The sequence below is a fragment of the Papaver somniferum genome, chromosome 10 (genome assembly GCF_003573695.1).
Source record: "Papaver somniferum cultivar HN1 chromosome 10, ASM357369v1, whole genome shotgun sequence".
Lineage (NCBI taxonomy): Eukaryota > Viridiplantae > Streptophyta > Magnoliopsida > Ranunculales > Papaveraceae > Papaver > Papaver somniferum.
In genome coordinates this window covers 19,401,866-19,406,546 of record NC_039367.1, presented here as the reverse complement: position 1 = coordinate 19,406,546, position 4,681 = coordinate 19,401,866, and the positions used below count along the sequence as shown (strand labels likewise).

At 36.7% G+C, this 4,681-nt stretch overlaps 1 long non-coding RNA gene across 1 annotated transcript; it reads left to right on the top strand.

Annotated features, from left to right (window-relative positions):
• The first annotated feature begins 551 nt into the window (after nt 1-551).
• LOC113315067 lies at nt 552-4,477 on the top strand. The gene is made up of 9 exons (XR_003342715.1): nt 552-791; nt 910-1,018; nt 1,106-1,208; nt 2,127-2,201; nt 2,296-2,370; nt 2,458-2,505; nt 3,349-3,428; nt 3,880-3,987; nt 4,158-4,477. It is a non-coding gene; the product is annotated as an uncharacterized LOC113315067 (long non-coding RNA).
• Nucleotides 4,478-4,681: the final 204 nt, after the last annotated feature.

Here is a 4,681-nt window from a genome sequence, read left to right as displayed (position 1 = left end):
ATGTCGTCCGTCTGAAGAAATTTTCAAAATCTCTGAAAGGTAGAACATACACCTGGTACAACAACATCGCACGAGGGAGTATCACAAGCTGGGGAGAAATGATTAACGCTTTCTACAGGAAATATTTCTTTGTTTCAGAGCAAATCACCCTATCTGATCTTGGAAGGATGTTTCAAAGGAGCAATGAACATCCTAATGATTATGTGAAAAGGTTCATAGTTCAAGCCCTGGACTGTCATGATCCAAATATCACAGAGCAGCAACTTATAGACTTGTACATCAATGCCCGTTACTAAATTCGTAACAGAGGCCAGACGTTACAAATATTTTTATAAGCGTGCCAGCCACACGCTTCGTCACACCTGGGTTGTAACACCTGGAGTCTATGAGTGTGCCATTTACACGCGTACCATTGTGTTTCCACCCAAGAGGAGTAACATTAGAGGATATTTCCCCTCATGCGTGTGTGATTCACATGCGTGATTTATGTATACCCTACTGAAACTAGATCGAGAATTTCATTTTTCGCATCTTTTTTTTCTCTCTTCTGCTCTCATCCTATCTTCTCTTCCTCTCAGTCGATAAAACTAGATCGAGTTTGATGAATCAGTTTCGATTCAGTTTCTTCATCATCTATCATAGGATTTTTAGGGATTTATAAATCGATTTTAGGGTTTCAGTCTGTATTATGATTCGATTTTAGTTTGTTCGTCGGAGTTCGCACTTGGAAGAACTGGTCTTCACTCTCAGCTAATCGTGAGAAAACATCTGTTCTACTTTGTTTAATTTAGGTATCTGTTTTTGGTTTTGATTTCGATTTATTTTCAGCTAGATTTAGGTATTTGTTTTAGGGTTTCTTGTTTAATCGATTATGAGATTTGGGTTTCTGATTTAGGGAATTTTATTCAGATGCAGATGGGAATGAAGTTGATAAGTTAACTGAGAAGCTACAAGGGGTTGGGATTGGCTCTGGATTGCTTCTGGTAGTGCTGATGCTGCTGTTCTAACTACTTCTAAGGTAATTTTGATGTTTTTGGGTTTTTTGTTTGTTTTTATGATTGATTGGTAGTTGAAGTTAGAATGTTTGATCTATGGTTGTTTGCAGTTCATGTTAAGAAGTAGAGGGAGTGGTCAATTTTGTGTGGATGATGCATTTGGAAGGGGCTTGATTGAGTGATACTGAGATTAGCAGAAGGAGAAGTTTGCTGGTAATGGAAGTTAAATTCAGTTCTTACTCACTTTTTGTTGGAGCTAGCTACTAAGAAGTTGTTGTTGACTGACAATAAACTGACAAACACGTTGCTGTTGGCTCTCGAGTCTCTGTTGTCTAGATCAATTAGAAGTTCTGATTTCCTTGTTTCATGTGTGAATTTCACCCACATTTTTGACTTACAGAGCTGGTCACGGTCTTCGTTTGTTTTCCTTATCGCCCTTTATTAGATATTTCCACGTTAAGTGGTTCAAACTTTTGCAAAACACATATCACCTTCTCAATTTTTGAGTTACTTCTTTTTTTCTCTTCGCTGAATAGTTCTTTGAGAATCTTTCATGGTATATGTTTATGAGGATGTACTCTTCAGTTAGAAGGAATAGTTGCAAATCAGGGACAGATTCAGTTGGAACCTTTTCTTAGTAGTGGGATGCACATTTCCAGCCATTAGTTATGAACTTAATGGTCATCACTACTGTTCTGGAAAAATTGATGATTGTGGAAGCTACTAGTTCAAACTAATTGAGGTTATGTCTTTGGTAATAAACCATCTTCTGCTTAGCATAACAATTTGCAACCTGTACCTTTCTTGTTTGGATGTTTATCCTTTAGGCATATCAACTGAGGGAGAACAAAGAAATATTTGGTCCTTTGCAGGACTACTTTGCATTTGGTATGTGTTTATGCATCACTGTCTCCTGATGTGAGGATGTCTAGATGTCTATCTAATTATATACGTAACCTTGATCCTTTAACTTGCACCATGGCACTTTAAAAAATTCTATACATAGCTTGGTTTGGTTCCTTTCTTACTTCATGGTTTGTCTTGCATTTGTCTTGGTTTACATGATGCTTTCGATTTGGCTTCTCAAATATGTTTCTATTAGGTAAATGATCTATTTGTAAATGGTTACAGGGAAGGCTTAATGTCGTATAAGCAATTTATTCAAGATCTTGAAGATGACATACTGCCGGCTGAAGCTGAGCGCAGGTATATTAGGGCAGTCGCAGATTGATACATAAATTGATTTGCTTTGTTTATGCATTTATTTACGATGGAGTAAAATCTACTTTTGATTGTTTAGGTATCAGGAATACATATCAGAGTACATTTCTACTCAGAAACGTACTTTCTTTGATACACACAAGGATGACGAGTGGTAAATACATTTTGTTCATTTTGACCGCAGCTGTTTGTGCTTATTTCATCTTTTGTATATTCTGACTGAATTTGGTTTTGGATATAGGCTGAAAGACAAATATCACCCAACAAATTTAGTATCAGTTATTGAAAGGTGAGTTTTACTTTCTTTTTACCGAATGAATTACATTACTGGGTTATGGCATGTGATGTGTATTAGGGGATGCTATATTGCTAGTTTATTGTAACAAACTAATTTGTTATATTCTCAAACATTAGTATGGTAAGGGACACTAATACACTTGGGTTGACAAAAGTTGTCATTGGTATGTTTCATTGAATCATTTACATTTTCGTCAGGTTTGAATTGTAGATCGATGCTCCTAGTTCTCTTGCTGTAATTCATGATATATTATGATTCAACTTATTTTCTTAATATGGAATTCACTGGTAAACCCGGCTCTGTAGATGGTTTTCTTTATAATCTGATAGCATCAATGTGAATATTGAGAACATGGTTTGCTCATTTATTGAGAAGGTATAGTCCTACGACCCAGTTCCTTATTCATAGTATTTTCTGTTTGCATTTTTTAGGAGAGATCAGTTTAGGGGTCTTGACAAAGATAGATCTCATAGATAAGGGTACTGACGCTGTTGATGTAAGTTGCTTACTGCCTTGCAGTTCTTCGTTATACTCTCTAAACATATCCTACGGTCATAGAGATGATCCTGCGGTCATAGAGATGTTTTGTCTTTTATTAGTATTCAAATTACGAGGTGGAAGAGATGTTCCAACTTCCAAGTATGATTCAGGGTATTTCTTAAGAATTTAAAGTTCTTAGATTGGTTGACAGGGTAATGTCTTGATTGACATTCTTGGGGTTCACCAGATATTAGAAGGAAAATGATATCGACTACAGTTCCCTTGGATTGGTGTTGTTAACAGTTACCAAGACAATATTAACAGAAGTGTTAACATGATTGCTGCTTGTCGCAGGGAGTGGGAGTATTCTTCAAGTACCCTTGATAGCTGGTGCTCTCCATGTTCGTGCATTATTCCAAGATGCTAAGAAAAAGGTCAGTCTATTGATAGTTGAACATAATCCCTTAATACTGAACAACATCTTGGTAATCACCTGAGTTGACATGAGTTAAAGAGCATTGAGTGCTTTCTTTTTAGGTCCCGAACCCCTTAATACTCATGTCTGTTTCAAAGTCAACGTTGACCCGGAACTTCCAAAGTCTTATAAGTTAGGTGTGTGGCAGATGCTTAGAGTTAAAGCTGAGTGCCTCTTTAAATGGTTTGGTGCACAGTAACATGAATCCCGGGGTACTGGCCAGCTCCACATATACTATACTTATTAGTGACTGTAATCATGTTTTTGAAGTCAGTGAAACTTGATTCACTTCTTTAAAATATAATAGGTGGGTTGCAAAGTGTCTTGAACTGATTTGTATGGTAGATGTTTTCCTTGTGGTGTTTTGTATATGATGAACTAGAGGCTAACCGGTGCTTTGTATTTTAAAGTTCCCGATAGTGGGTCATCGAATTACAACATCAATGGAGTGAAGCATAACACTAATCTGACGTGTGGGATAAATCTGGGATCGATGGTGACACTGAGAATATCAGCTCGTAAGTCCTTTATGATTACATCATACTTAACTATATACTCTTTTGGGAGTGGATTGACACTACTGACATGTTTATTTTTCATTGAGGTTATGTGGTTCTTGGTAACATCTTGTTTATAGTACCGATAGACTTTGCTTTGCCTCATCTAATTCACATATCTTGATTTTCAGGTTTGGTGGGAAACCTTTTATCAAGAAAGGATTTGAGTATCCTTCGGCATGGAAGTCCCCTTGGCTTATGAATATCTATGAACTGACTGGCATCTCTGATTGTTGCTTTTCAATGTTGTAAGTTTTTTAAGTTACAATGTAGGAAGTTTCTATGAACTCAGCAAGTTTTTTAACTTAAAATTTGATACTTACAAGAATTTTGGTACTTAGAAGAATTTATGTTATTCTTTGATTGAAAGCTATAAAAATTGACTGAATGTGACTGTGATATGAATGTGATGTGATTGTGATGGAATGAAATGGGTAGGCAGGTTGTTGGAATTCCGGCGTTTTTCCAGCAGAAAATGTACTGCCGGTCAATATGGCCCTGGTCAATATTGACTGGCAGTAATTGTTTTTGCTGTTACAAAAAATTCGTAATGGCTAGAAGGTGTCACGAGTGTCAGGTTACAAAAATTTCGTAACTTCTCTTGGCTGTTACGACTTGCCACGTAGTAACGGCTCTTGCCTGTTACAAATGCTGT